Here is a 15,978-nt window from a genome sequence, read left to right as displayed (position 1 = left end):
AGTTTAGGAGTCCATCGCGGACAAACAACGTGTCACGTAATTTATATATATTAAGATATCTTTGATAATTTTTGGCTTTAATATCAAAGCCAAAAATTTTGTCAACCATAGTAATCTCTCATTGACATGACAGTTCCCTGACGGGAACGAGATTATTAAACAGAAAGGCCTACGTATCTATTTTACCTAATAATTGTCTACTTTAATAGTTTTTCTACTTTTCATTCATAAATGTTTGCTACCTCAATATAAGCATGTCATTATACTCAAGTACTGACTTCAAAAAATGTCAAGATGGAAAAAATGGTTATGTGAAGGGCAGAGTGTGTTCCGATTGCCCAACGGTGGCCGAGATGGAACAGCGTGTTGGATCGGTTTTCGCATCAATAGTACCGACCATGGTGCAAAATGCCACACAAGCCATAACCCGACGAGCAAGGTTGTGTATTGAGCAAGGCGGAGCATACTTTCCGCCGTTTCTGTTAATTTGACATTTATTATGAAAAAGTAAGTGTTCTTTTAAGTTGTTTCGTTAGGTTAGGTCTTTAAAAATTTTTGTCGTTCCACGAATTAGGTAGAAATGTAAGTATATTCTGCGTAGTTTACTCTTTAATTTTACTGAAAGAGGGTTTGCACATCAGTGAAAATAATATATATATTTTTTTGGGTATGTTATACAGCGTTACCACGTTCTTAAATATTGTGAACGGACTCGTTATAAGGCCCCATTTAACCTCCTTTCGGCTGTAGATAGAGCCTCTTGCTGCTATACAACCGATGAATATGCCAGGCTCATTAAACGTCTAAAACTCGCGATTTGTATGTCACTTTGTGTGAGTGTGCGTGCATTGCTGAAAATAGAGGTTAACAGTCAACCTCAATTTGTTTCGACGTTTTCACAGCTGTCACAGTCTATCTAGACGTATAAATGGTCTTAGATTATATGTATATAATTTGAGCGGATAAATATTTGTTTACAATACAATTTCTGTTGTAATTTGTACAAAATTTCGTTGGAACAAACTGTGCTTAAAGTATACTTAAATATACAAATAAGTAATTAATGTTTCCAGTCCAAACGTGAAACTCATTATCCCTAATAGTATTAATTGTTAATATAAAGTTAATTAAGGTCATTCCAAACAGAAGCCTTAATGAAAATTTTATCACAGACCTTTTAATTGCTCTAAATTAAAATCAGAACGTCGTTATTGCATTTAAATTATTATTTGAGCTAAACTGCCATAAATCATTTATTATGAATTGATTGGCTGTTAAATTACTATTAGACGAAATTACTAAAAGACTTCATAATGTCTGACCAAAGTAAATATTGAAATTGGAAATAAAATAAAAAAACTAAAAATAAATTAATGATAAACACAGGCTCAAACATACGTGTACTCAGTCTGGCCATAAATACTGTTACAATTAAAAATAAACAAAATATCACATTTGAATTTGGAATCTGTCATTTTAATATGATTGTTCATTGAGTTTTCTCATTTTATTTCGTATTTTGCGATACTAGAATGGAGTGGGTTGTTAAAGAGAACCGAATCACTGTGATTGCATTACACAAAGTAGGTATAGAACCTAATGCAATTTTTAAAACTCTCCATACTCTTGGTATTAATAAAACCAACAAACGGTACGGGCTATTAATAGGTACTGTTAGTCCTCCTCTGTTTGTGACAGAAAAAAGATCTGGCTGTCCAAATAGTGTTCGTACGAAAAATGTTTATAAAGCAGTAAGGTAAAGAATTCGAAGAAATCCTGTCCAAAAGCAAAAGATTTTATCTCGGGAGATGTCTTCATAGCACCTAGAACCATATCGCGTATTTTAAAACATGACGTAGGACTTGCAGCCTATAATAGACGTACTGAGGGCCTACCATCAACTTTTAATAAGTGATGCGATTCCGATGCAGTTCAGTTTAGGTACCTAAACTGAATCGTTAAAATTCGTACCATGAAGTGCCTTTTTCTGAATGGCCTTTGGATCGCTTAGGAAGAATTGAATATTTTTTTGACATTCGTAAGTGTCATTTCCGTGACCTACATGAATAAAGTGAATTTGATTTGATTTCATTTGTAAATAACAGTTCAAAAAGATTCCACAATGGCGCTGGTATAGACACAGGGTATGGTATGAAGTATGGTGAATGTAGCAATTGTAAAAGAATTGAAGTCTGCCGAGTTAAATAATTTAATATTATTGTCGACTAAAGTAGTGAAATAGTGAAAATATCAACAACTTTGTACAAAATAAAGTAATGTAGTAAATTATAACCTTCAAGAATTATTATAGGAAAACGTGTTGCTAGATTTATTATTATTATTTTAAATTTGCGCTTCTTTTATGATTTACCCTGATCCCACTGTGGCGCCACCCTAATTTATGCATTTTCACGGACAATTTTTCATATACACAGATGATTCTTTTTGACATTGTCATTGACAACACAATAATATAGAAAAAATAAATCGAAGTTTATTTATTAATAGTAATATTAGATTATTATTTAGTGATGCTTGTTTTGCACACCGTAACAAAGCTACGATGTGACGTCATCGTCGTCATGTAACCGTGCAGAAGTTATATATTACACGTATGTTTGTAGTTTGTAGCAAGTATTTATTATTAATTTATTTTCGTATTTTTTTTTTCAAATTTCCATATTTACTGCGGTCAGACTATAGTGCAGTCAGACTATAATGTTCTTTTTCCGTCAAATAGTAATTTTAACAGCCAATCAATTCATTTCAATCAATCAATCATTCACACGCTTTTTATAGAAAGCCGAACTAATAACGACAGATGAAAATTATATAAATTAACAAAAATCTTATTTTGCAAATTGAAAAATGGAATGATTTTATCAAATAAATGTATTGTCATTCATTAGTCCTCGACAAATCTAAAAAATTTGAACGAAATAAAATTGTTATTTTTGGAATCGGTGTCCTTCCGCCCCGACCCGCTCTAGCCTCTCGCCTCCTCACGACTCAAGCACATCTCACCTATAACTATGTATGTAGTTACAAACCTATCTTGGATGACACGGACTCCAAAAATTATAATAATCGTAACTAGAATTAGATTTATTAATAAGATTATATAAAAATACGCAATTATTTAATAATTTTTAGTGCATATTATATCTATTGTTTTGGAATAGTGTTTTTGAAGTCGGTTGTTTTTATGTTAATTTTTTTTTATTATTTGATTTTTAGTGAATTTGAAGTTCATTTACTAAGGATTTGTCTAAATATGTGTAGATAAACTAAATTTTTCAATGCAGCAATGAATGTAAGCGCTTAATTGAAGAGTTCCGTTAATTTGCCATGGATTCCATAATTAGAACCTAACCAAACTGTCACCAAACTATCTTTGAGGTATATCCTTTCCAATAAAAAAAGAATCATTGAAATCGGTTGGCGCGATGTTGGGTTATTTGTTAATTTATCTTATTACTTTGCTATACGTATGTATAGCAAATTTAAGACTTTTATGGTTTTCTCATGGATGCCATTGTCAGATCTAAACCAAATTACAATAGTATAAATAATAAAAAAAAATATATCAAAATGGGTTCACCTAGTCGAAAGTTTTGAGGTAACAAACATAAAAAAAAAAATAAAGACGAATTGAGAACATCCTTCTTTTTTGAAGTCGGTTAAAAAGAATTGAAAGTATTAATAATGCACTCTACATATAATAATAAATGTAAGGTAATAAGACGGGTGTAAAAGAAACATTTTTATTTAGAAAAATACATATAAATATTTTATTTTTTAATCTATAAAAGATCGCGATGGCATGATTGAAAAGCCCCAAGCAGCGACGGTTAACGAGCATGACGCATGAACCAGTCATCGCTTCCTTAGCCGTATTTTAGGGAAACGGTAAGCACGACACCTTACATAGAAACTGGGCTTAGTGGAAATGTAAAATTTTGACGACGCATTCAAATTGCCTAGATTTCTAGATATATATCCTTCAAATGTACGTGCATATTATATATAAGTGCTGACTCGGCAAACGTTGATTTGCCGTATAAATTTAGTACCCGCGCCCGTTCATTATATGAATTGTAATATTATGTAATGAAATGTCACTGACTGAATTATTTGTTAAGCGAATATATAGATATTTCTAAGTCGAAAAAATATAGATTCCGGATAAGTTATCACCACTAAACATATACTAAATCCTTCTTCGAAACACGCTGTATTTTACGGTACAAGTATTATTCCGATCGGCTCAGTAGTGTTTGCAGTAAAACTGAAAGAAAAAACGCTCTCCATTTATACTAGTATAGGTTTAGATTTTGTTTTTACGTTTGAACGGATTTTATTGGGTATTACTTCATTAAGTGCAGTTCAGTTCAACTTGAGAGATAGGATAGTTTTTCTTTCAATTTGGGACCCATAATTATTTTAATTTCCAATATTTGTTTTGTATTGACATATTTTCTATGAGAGAATTTATTGACGCACGGTTTGACAGATCTGCTGTTACGGTATACATTTTTCGAAATAATTCTTGAAGTTATTTAAAATTACTGACAAATTCGTAAGAAACAGAATTTTAATTATTTAACGTACAGAGCAACGTCTGTCGGGTCAGCTAGTTAATTATATTTTAGCACACAAGAAACTCGTAAGGAATATTACAACAATAACTCAAAAGGTTTTTTATTCGATTTTATGGTAATTTTATGATAATTCTATTGTTTAGAAACAAATTATTTACATCCACATCCGTATATAAAAGTTATTCTAACATCATCGTGTGTTTACAATACAATATTGTGTGTGCTGTTTACATTATGTTCATGAGTATTCTGCATGACTAATTCCCCCTTGATTCATACCGCATCAATTCCATTTATGGCAATATTGACTTGAATATAATTATATTGTATACAAGGACACTTCATATCCACTCCTACTGCAACTAGAACTTATTTAAGAATAATGAATAAAAAGCTTTATCAAAAAATCATTTTAATAGTTCTTTACCCGAAGAGTTTTTATCCGTTATAATCGAATATTAATATTCTTTATGTATGTTTAGTAAAAAATTAAATCGAAAAAACACCGCTGATCAATAAAGCTGTTTATGTAGAAAAAGAATCAACAAGAAAGTCTTCAATTAATAATATATGACAAAAAAAATATATTAAAAATAGCTATTTTAAAGAATAAAATAAAAATATAGTACATAATATTATAGAAAAAGGGTTATTCATGTGTTTATTATTCACCTGACCAAACAGTTTCATCACTACTGTACTCATTTACATTACTCAGTCTGGCCATAAATACAGTTACAAATAAAAATAAACAAAACATTACATTTGATTTTGGAATTTGTCATTTTTATTGAATGATTGTTCATTGAGTTTTCTCATTTTGGCGCCAATACATTGAACAATATTTTGCTATATTAAATGGAATTTAGTGATAAAGAGAACCAAATCGCTGTGATTGCATTAAGCAAAGTAGGTATAGAGCCAAATGCAATTTTTAAAACTCTCCATACGCTTGGTATTAGTAAAATCTTTACGTACCGGGCTAATAATAGGTACAATGAGACCTTCTCTGTTTGTGATAGAAAAAGATCTGGCCGTCCACGTAGTGTTCGTGCGAAAAAAGTGGTCAAAGCAGTAAGGGAAATATTCGAAGAAATCCATTCCGAAAGCAAAAGATTTTATCTCGGGAAATGAAGATTGCATTTAGAATCATGTCGCGTATTTAAAAAGATGACTTAGGATTTGCAGCCTATAAGAGACGTACCGGTCATTTCTTAACTGATAATTTAAAAAAGAATATGGAAACAATTACTGAAGAGGTACGCAAAGGGAGGTCACAGAAAATTTTGTTTACTGATGAGAATTTTTGTACAATTGAGCAAAAGTTTAACAAACAAAATGACGGTATTTATGCTCAAAGCTCTAAGGAAGCTTCGCAATTAGTCGACAGAGTGCAACGTGGGCACAATCCGACTTCAGTGATGCTTTTATAGTTGTTTAGGCATACTTTTGTGAAAAAGGTATCAAAACATCGGCACAAATGTATCAAGATACCATTCTTGAAAAAGTAGTGAAGCCCCTTAACAACACCAGGTTCAATAACCAAGAATGGTCCTCCGAGCAAGACTCGGCGCCGAATCATTAAGCTTGGTCTACGCAGTCTTGGATGGAAACGAACGTTTCGGACTTGATCAGAGCTGGCCATCGTCTAGTTCTGATCTTAATCCGCTGGATTATGATTTATGGTTAGTTTTAGAGAGTACGGCTTGCTCTAAACGCCATGGTAATTTGCAGTCCCTAAAACATACCGTACGTTTGGCAGTGAAGAATTTTCCCATGGTAACAGTGCGTGCTTCTATTTTGATAACTTGCCTCAACGTTTAAAGGACTGTACTGCAGCCAATGGAGACCACTTCGAATGAGCTTTTTATATATTATAAATTGTTTTTTATTTATATATTAAACTAACGTACTATAAAAGTGATAAAAGTTATTTGCAATACAATTTTTTTTCTTTTTTTCAGTTTTTATGTCAAGAACCTACTACATACGTCTAAATGCATTAGTTGCAACCATAGAGCTACAATATACTAGTGTTTAGACAGACAAAGTAAAAAGAAGGACATATCTCACGGAGATAAAGCAGCAGATTGAAAAAGAATGCGAATCTATTATCATTGTAACTGTTTTTGATTGACAAGTGGTTCACAGTCAGGTGGGCTAAGAATTACCTCCTTAGTATTTTGAGTATAAAACTAGCTAACTACTAGCTAACATACACATGAGCAATCAAATATTTTTCTTGCATTATCGGGCTGTCTGATCCTACATACGCTAGTATACTAGTTTACCAGTGGGAGGCTCCTTTGCACAAGATGCCGGCTAGATTATGGGTACCACAACAGCGCCTATTTCTGCTATGAAGCAGTAATGTGTAAGCATATTGTGTTTCGCCGTAGCTAGTGGGCAAATGAGACTTAACATCTTATATCACAAGGTGACCAGCGAATTTGTAGTGCCGCTCAGAATATTCGGGTTTTTCAGGATTCCTGAGTGGCACTGCATTGTAATGGGCGGTCATGTAATTGAATTAATATAAGAATAAACGTAGCCATCCTACTAATATTATAAATGTGAAAGTTTGTATGTCTGGATGTATGTTTGTACTCCTTTAAAGCAAAAACTACTGAATGGATTTTGATTAAACAATAACAAATAACACATAGGCTATAATTTTTAAAGCTATAATGTTCCACTCCGAATAGCAAAATAATTTGAAAACATTGAAATGTTTATGAATAAATAAAATACTTTCTCTCTTTTTAATCTCTGGATCTAATGAAACGATTTTAAAATTTTTCCTACACATAGAGAGTCTTATGCTATATTATATTAACCCGAAAAATTAAAAGACTTATTCGTGGTCCTGGTTATCGGCTTTAAGTAAGTAAGTCTGAGAAAAAACGGTCGGAAAAACGGAAACACTAAAAATAATTCAATGGCAAGACAATGTTTGGCGGGTCAGCTAGTAGGTCATAATTATTATACCAATATCTCGAATGATGTCACTATTGTTTACTTCGATTAAGTGTGAAAAAAACTCAACATACGTAATCACCCACAATTAACTTAATCTCAACAGATATTACATGTTATAAGACCTAAGTTTTGCGCGAACAATGAAATAGCTTATAAGTTAAAACTTAATTTTTGTCTCAGAATAAGAAATCGCATTGTTACTTGATTCCACAAGATAAAAATCTGAGCGAGAATAAAAACAGTATAACAAAAATTACATACTTAAATTTATTTTGTATGTAAAATCTATATATATAAAAATGAATTGCTGTTCGTTAGTCTCGCTAAAACTCGAGAACGGCTGGACCGATTTGGCTAATTTTGATCTTGAATTATTTGTGGAAGTCCAGGGAAGGTTTAAAATGTGAATAAAATAAAATTCGGAATTAAATAAAAACAACAATTTTGTTTAACCTTTGATGTGTCCCCCGTCCTCCGATATTTGTTTTGTATGGACATATTTTCTATGAGAGAATTTATTGACGCACGGTTTGACAGTTCTGCTGTGAAACAATTTCATTATAACAACAGGGAGCGTATTTTACGAAATAATTCTTGATGTTATAATATATTGACAAATTAATAAAAAACATTATTTTATTTATTATATACAGAACAACGTCTGTCGGGTCAACTAGTATGAAATAAAAATGATAAAAATGAGGATCTTATACCGATTGAAAAAGTTTTGAACTATCACACAACCTTTATGGCCGAATAGTATATGACATGACTAATTAATTAAGCTAGAGATCACGGGTTCAAATCTGGTTTTATTTTGTATGTTCAATATAAATATTATTTTGTATGTTCAATATAAACAAATGTCTGTTTATGAGTCATGGATGCTTACATGAATCCGACCGATTGAAAAACTTTTGTACTTAAATTAGGATGTTAAATATCTGACAGCCAATATGGTCCATGGGTAAGTGACATGACTTAATAATCTAGTGGTCCCTGGTTCAAATCCCGGAATTATTTGTATGTTAAATATAAATGTCTGTTTATGAGTCATGGATGTTAATCTGACAACCTATATGGCCCAATGGTGATTAATAAGCGGGTTCAAATCCCGGTATTATTTGTATGTCATATAAGAATGTCTGTTTATGAGTCATGGATGTTAACAATATGATTAAGGTAAAGATTAATTATAAGCTATGCCCAATATGGCGCTAGATAATTTATTTGAAATAGTGTAAATTAAAAATTAATTAAATATTGGTATGTTCATAAAAATAAGACTACTACTGAGAAATATATTTCCGTGTTTCTATAATATATCAGAAAAATTCCTGAAAATCTATTTCAAATATTTTCACGTTGTAAATTATTATAAGCAATGTAATTTAACACAGTTCGAATAACCTTAAACCATAAGATCTGTAGGTGGAGTATATACTGCGAACGAATGGTGTTGATGTCATTATCTCAACACATCTAGACATGTCAATTACGAAAACTTTTCGGGAACGCCGACTCTAAATATTTCATACTCACCTTACGGTTCACACACTGTTTGTTTTGCATCTGTTATGCAAATGACTGGCTCCCCACTCACCGTCATTCACAAATCATATGCAACTGTATCTGTGTTTAACCGTATACTATGTTTTGATGTTACGATTTGAATCACATACGTTAAAGTTACCGCTGCGTCGTAACTGCAATCTAAGTGTCCAATGAGATAATATACAACAAAATGAAGTTACCTTGCTTTTGACATTTTAAACTACGTCTCAAATCCACTGTGTAACACTGCGTTTACTTAGTCAGTTGTGATTGTTACGTGAAAGAACAGCACGTTCGCACGCTGAGATCGCGACGATGTACTATTGAGGTTCGAAGCGCAGGTTGCGCGGGAGTTCTTCCCCCCCCCCCCTCCCTCCGTCCCTCTTGCCTCTCGGCTCGTGCGCAAGGCTGCCGCGCTCTGTGGCATTCCATCTGTGACGACAATGTGCCCATTTATGTCTTTGGACATGGTTCCGCGGCCACGACGGCCATATGGCGTATCACGCGAAGTGATTACGTTTTTGTCAACGAAATTCCTAGGTAATGTTGTGTTGGCGTTCGTGGGAAAAATCACTCTATATAGATCAATTGTATGCTGTATCACATAACATTCAATTGTACGGATTGACAATAATTGTGTTCACATGGATATGTTTTATAATGAAAGGGAAATCATTTACTGACTTAAGTCAAAAATACACATATGTCAATTTTGCCCTGTGCTTCCATGGGGCATAAATACTGAAGTCCCTGGCCCAAGGGTATCGTAAGAGGCGACTTATGCCATTTAACAGTGGGATACATCTTTACACAGGATACAAGCGAGATTATGGGTATCACAATGGTGCCTATTTCTACCGCGAAGAAGTAATGTGTAAGCATTACTCTGTTTCAGTCTGAAGGGCGCCGTAGCTACTGAAATTAATGGGCAAATGAGACTTAACAACTTATGTCTCAAGGTGACGAGTGCAGTTGTAGTGCCGCTCAGAGTTTTTTGTAATGGACGGAGCGTTTCAATCACCATTATCTGAACGTCCTGCTCGTCTCGTCCCTCATTGTCATAAAAAAATGATTTTACCACCACTTCGAAAAAGTTGTGCTTTAATTAGAATAAATGGCAAGCAACTCGTTGCCTCGCAGTTCAATCAATGTTGTCAATTTCAGCATTTAAAATTTTATACAATGTATGTAAATATATGCATTAAAATAAAATTTAATAATTTCGGATGTGTGCAAGTCGCACTCCCCCACCAAGGATTCCATTCATATTATCCAGTATCTTTCATTATGTTGCATTATTGTTATAAAATATCGAAAACAATAAAAATTATAAAAATAATTAAAATCTTTTTAAACTTGTTCTAATATAACGCTTTCATAAGATACCCATAGGACACGGTTACGAGTAACTCAATTCAAAATCTAATGTGCTGTGCCTTGTATAAAAACCGATTAATTATGTACTGCAATATTTGACCGCGTGCATTGCAGAGCAACTTAAATTGTCGGAGACCCAGTGCTCTGTGACCGGCTGGATCACTTGGCGTTGCGTAGAGACGTCGCTTGATTGTGTGTCTTCTACCGCATTTATCACGGGGAGTGTTCCGAAGAGCTGTTTCACCTGATTCCTGTCACCAAATTCCACCTTTGCACGACCAGCTGACAAATAAGGATATCATCATCCCCACAGTTGTGTGCCGGTCCTCCGCAGTGTAGCATTCAAGGATCTTTCTTCCACGTACTACTTCGTTCGTACCACGAACTTCCTTGTGCGGTGTTTCCGGGATGATACGATATGGGTACCTAAAAAAATACCCGCGTATACCTTTCTTAAAGGCCGGCAACGCTCCTGTGATTCCTATGGTGTTGATATATAAATATAACTCTATAGATAAAAACCTAATTTTAATCATTAAAATCCATGGCGATAAGAATTATAACTTTATATTGAACCCTTTGTCGAGGCCAAAATATGATTCATGAAATTTTTTTAGTGATCGAGTACATATCACAAGGTGTGATGCCCATTAGAATGAACACTACCCACACTAATAAACTCACTCATATAATTACATCTGACACATTCATACACACACAGATAAACACTATACGCAGTGTGCGTATTTCTTACTGTGTATATCTTATTTTCTTATTATATTAAATAATTATGTATCATACATGTTATTCAGGACTTCTTCTTCTTTTTATACAATCACCATAATAGTTCACCAATCCATTGTATAATTTTAATTTAACGTTATTATTTCATATTTTTTTACTTATATATATTACTAGCTGACCCAGCAAACGTTGTATTGCCGATATTAAAATCGCGATATAAAGTAACTATTGATCGTAGATGGGTGAAAATTTGAAGTTGTATGTATTTTTTAATGCTGACTCATAATCAAACAAATTCCAAAAAAAATTCAAAAAAATTATAAAAAAAATCGTGTGGACCACCCTTAACATGTAGGGGGATGAAAAATAGATGTTGTCCGATTCTCAGACCTACCCAATATGCACTAAAAATTTCATGAGAATCGGTCAAGCCGTTTCAGAGGAGTTTAATGTTTAACACCATGACACGAGAATTTTATATATTAGATATAAGATACACTATCCTACCATAAATTATTTTATTATATCTCAAGGGGTTTAGACAGCGTTTTCGTTGAAAGCTCCCAGACAGCTTTTTTTTCCGACACCCCGAAGAAATATCGTTAATATATACAAAAATGTGTACGAAAACTTAACAAATAAGATACCAAAACTTCCTTGAGAACCACGCTATCCATTGGTGGAAACAGCATGAAAATCGGTGCAGTAGTTTTTGAGTTTAACGCGAACAGACAGACGCGGCCGAGGACTTTGTTTTATAATATTAAGTTAAGCCGACGTTTCAAAATATTTCCAAATCTCGTTTTCAGTGAGACTAATGAATAAAATAATAATAAAAAAGTAACTTTTCCGCAAAATTCGAATGTAAAAACAAAGTTATAATTACTCGTAAACGCGTTTTAATCTTTAAAAAGTATTTTATTTAAACGTAGTGTAGTTATAATTCAGTTAATTAATTATTAAGTCAAAATGCGAATCTCCACGTGCCTGATTGACGTCTGTCATTCTGCAACGGCATTTTTTTAGAGAAACATCTTGCGTCGCTCAGCCACTTTGTGGAATCAATTACCGGCTGTAGTTTTCCGGACACGAAATGACTTAAGGCCGCAAAATGCATCTCTAGACCCCTGGTTTTGTGGATGTCCATGGGCGGTTGGCTTACCACTTCCCATCACATGTCCGTTTGCCCTTCTTTTATAAAAATCATTCATTGAACGTCAAAAACTACCCCTCATTCGATATAGTATGCATCAGAACTGAGAAGAATGACACAAGAAACTAAGCGAGCCTATTTTTAAATATCGTTACATTTAAATGGAATATTGTACAATAAAATTTTAAAATAAATAGCCTCAGGGCGTTCGCTCCATTCTCAGTCTGTAATATCATTAAGAAAATCATTGATGATATAACTTAACCTTTACCACACAAACTCACTGCCCAAATCGCAGAACATTGATATATTCTTGCCGCTTGCTGAATATAAAAAGAATATACAAATGTGATTTCGAAACCTTGTTTAATTTCATTTTTATTTTTCAATTATATATTCAATATTTATAGATTTAAAATTTAAAATTGTTAAAATTTACTGTCTTATAAACGTAGTAAAAATTATGAATCCTGTGGTAGCTTATAAGTGAACTCTTATCCATATTATTACTATATTTAAAGTTTAAGCATGTAAAGAGTGTAATTTGTTAGTTGCCCAAATAAATAATCGTTTCTTAATAATTCTTTGTCACAAAAACTTTTGTTTTGTACATTTTCTGGGATCATGTTGTATAAACATATACTCGTACATCACCCAATAAAAGACTTAGCGAATAGTAGAGATCTTGAAATTTCTCAACATAAGTAAGATTCAATACAAAAATGTCTACCTGAGAAAATTTTAAATGAATTACGAGGTTGTCATTGAGCCAGCAGTAATATTATACACGCAGGAAAATGTTAAAGTAATTTATGTGAGCATAAATAATGAATCTGAAGCCCTCAGCCCTCAGCCCTTGGTGCCTCGCTCTCTACAAGTGTTGAATTAGATTCAGGGACTACGGAAGGTTTTGTTTTGATATGGTTAGTTTGCGTTGTGATTTGTGGCAGCCATTTGCATTTTACGATGTTGATAATAATTGGGGTACCTTTGAAACATATAATTTCTATTTAAGAGGGGACAAACGTGCAAGAGGTTTACGTGTTGACAAATGGAACATAAGAGGTCACTTTGTACTGTCGGCATAAGTAGTCAAGTCAGTCAAATAAACTTTAATCAAATAGGCTTTTGAATCGTCACTACAAGTATTTCTTTTTACTTACTGAATTTACCATATCTTTGTAAAAAGTTGAGCTCTTGAGAAGCACATACAAGAAACTCAACGGCCACTCGTTCAAATCAAATAGAGTATTTTACAATGGCTGTAATATACAAAAAATAAGTTTGTAAGTTGCTTAAAATATGAGTCGGGTTTAAATAATATAAGTTATTTCATGAGAAGTAATACAGAATTTACTATATCAATATAAATTATCGTATATTCGATGCATCAACCTCAAGAGATTTAACTCATTGTTTATGTAAGGATGCTTCATGACCATGATGGCGTGATTACTGTCACATTTAGTAATAGCATCCGACAAATACAATGACTTATTAAGTCAGGCTATTAGGCCTGGCTAATGATAATCAAAATTTGTTAATTAACTATGCCATTCCGTACACATATATGGACTTATTATTCGCAGTCTGATAGTAAAATGGCAAAAGTGTGCTAAAAGACAATGTTTGTACACTTCTCTTCTTATTCGTGTGTCAACTGTCACTGTCCGAATCATTCTGAACTGAATAAATGTTTTACATTGCTGCTTTTTGACCAAGAATATTTAAACGACTGGAGTAAATGCGGCAATGTAAAGATATAGAATTCGAAGCTTATAATGTCATTTGTGGCAATGTAAGTTACGGCTTTCTTTTTATAATACGGGATTTGTCTGATTCGTAAAGAATGTGATTGATTGATATATTTTAAACATTATTATAAAAGTTTATTGAGTTTGAAAGCCTATTACAGTTTAAGACTGCATTAATGATAAGGCTGCTTGGCAATGAAATAGATTATTTATATTTATTTGTATTGAGATTCTGTTGTTGTATTTTTTTTCACTGAGGTTCTTCTCAGTTGAGTACACACATACACGTCACAATGAAAAGCACCATTTAAGGTTAACAATCATCAACACAGAATACAGAAATTTTGAATTCGAATTCAAATTTGACTAAATGGTACGGTATTCTCAGACCTACGAAATATACATAAAGTTTATCATAATATAATAATTATTATATTCCATTGCCATCTTGCAACCCTAAAGCGGATTTGTGGATGGAAAATAATAATATAAAAATCGCGATACAAAAATAGGTGTTGACTGTAGACGGGTGAAAAAATTAAAGTTGTAGGTATGTATTTTTTAAATTGCATCATAATAAAATAGAAATAAAAAATTTGTCAAAAATATAAAAAAAATATATATTTCAGGGGGTTTCACCTTATTATCATTTAGGGGTATGAAAAATAGATGTAGGCCGATTCTCAGACCTACCTGATATACACAAAAAATTTCATACAAATCGCTTTAGCCGTTACGGAGGAGTTTGGTAGCAAACACCGCGACATGAGAATTTTATATATTAGATATACTACACATAGCAACTGTCATAACAGGAGACCTAATGCGACAGTTACAAACAAACAAGAATAATACAAGCAAACAACAAACAAATCAATCTTAAACAAATCAAATAACAATATTACAATAGCATTAAATAATACATTACAAAACATACATAACATTTATAGAAAATACAAAAAACTTGAACATACAAAGTTCAAAGTTCACTCCACGTACACCCAAAAATATATACATGTATATCTTTTACTAAATCCCGACTTAATTTATTCTATACAAATATACGTAGCATACGCAAACAAGGAAAATTCGACGAGTTGAAGACTGTACTGAAATCCATGCCCTGTAATATCCACGTGATACTTTTAACAGAAACTTGGTTGAAATCTGAACAGCAAGCATTAGAAATGCAACTTCCTAACTATACCCATTACTTTAGCTATAGAACTGACAAACCTGGCGGCGGTGCATCTGCATACGTGCATAATTACCTACAGCATAGTCTAGTTAACTCAATTTATGAAAATGGAAATAATTATCTTTGGATAAACCTAAAAAAATATTCACTTGATATAGCAGTTATTTACTATCCTGGTGATACTAATTTTAAGACGTATTTGGTTTCCTTCGAAACACAAATTGAAAATCGGAAGAGGGCTATATTATTTGGTGATTTCAACGTAAATCTATTAAAAACTGATAGCAAAAATAAATTATATAAGTCTGTTATACGTGTGTCTGGATATATACTTTTAAATAATTTACATGAAAGATACTGCACCAGAGAAACAGCCACTTCCAAATCAACCATAGATCATATTAGTACCAACCTAACGAATGAAAACTTCCACATTATAAATATAGACTCATCCATATCTGACCATAAACAGATCATACTACAATTGAAAAAATTTAAAACACCACCTAAACAGAAAACCAAATACGAGGCTATAGAATATAATAGCTACTTACAAAATTCAGTTAAAACTACTATCGATGAACTACCGGAAAAGTGTAGCGATTTAGAAGAGTTTAT

At 32.8% G+C, this 15,978-nt stretch overlaps 1 protein-coding gene across 2 annotated transcripts in view; it reads right to left on the bottom strand.

Annotated features, from left to right (window-relative positions):
- LOC126971192 (filamin-C) overlaps window positions 1–9,327 on the bottom strand; it is a 162,298-nt gene extending 152,971 nt beyond the window's left edge. The window contains exon 1 of one of the 2 annotated variants that reach the window (XM_050817355.1): window positions 9,123–9,327. The gene's annotated coding sequence lies outside the window, so the exon portion shown is untranslated. The remainder of the gene's footprint in view (window positions 1–9,122) is intronic. The other variant, XM_050817356.1, reaches the window with a different exon arrangement.
- Window positions 9,328–15,978: the final 6,651 nt, after the last annotated feature.

Source organism: Leptidea sinapis, chromosome 23 (genome assembly GCF_905404315.1).
Source record: "Leptidea sinapis chromosome 23, ilLepSina1.1, whole genome shotgun sequence".
In the NCBI taxonomy this organism is placed as follows: Eukaryota; Metazoa; Arthropoda; class Insecta; order Lepidoptera; family Pieridae; genus Leptidea; species Leptidea sinapis.
The sequence above is the reverse complement of the archived record's forward strand: the minus strand, read 5'-3'. Positions and strand labels throughout refer to the sequence as shown.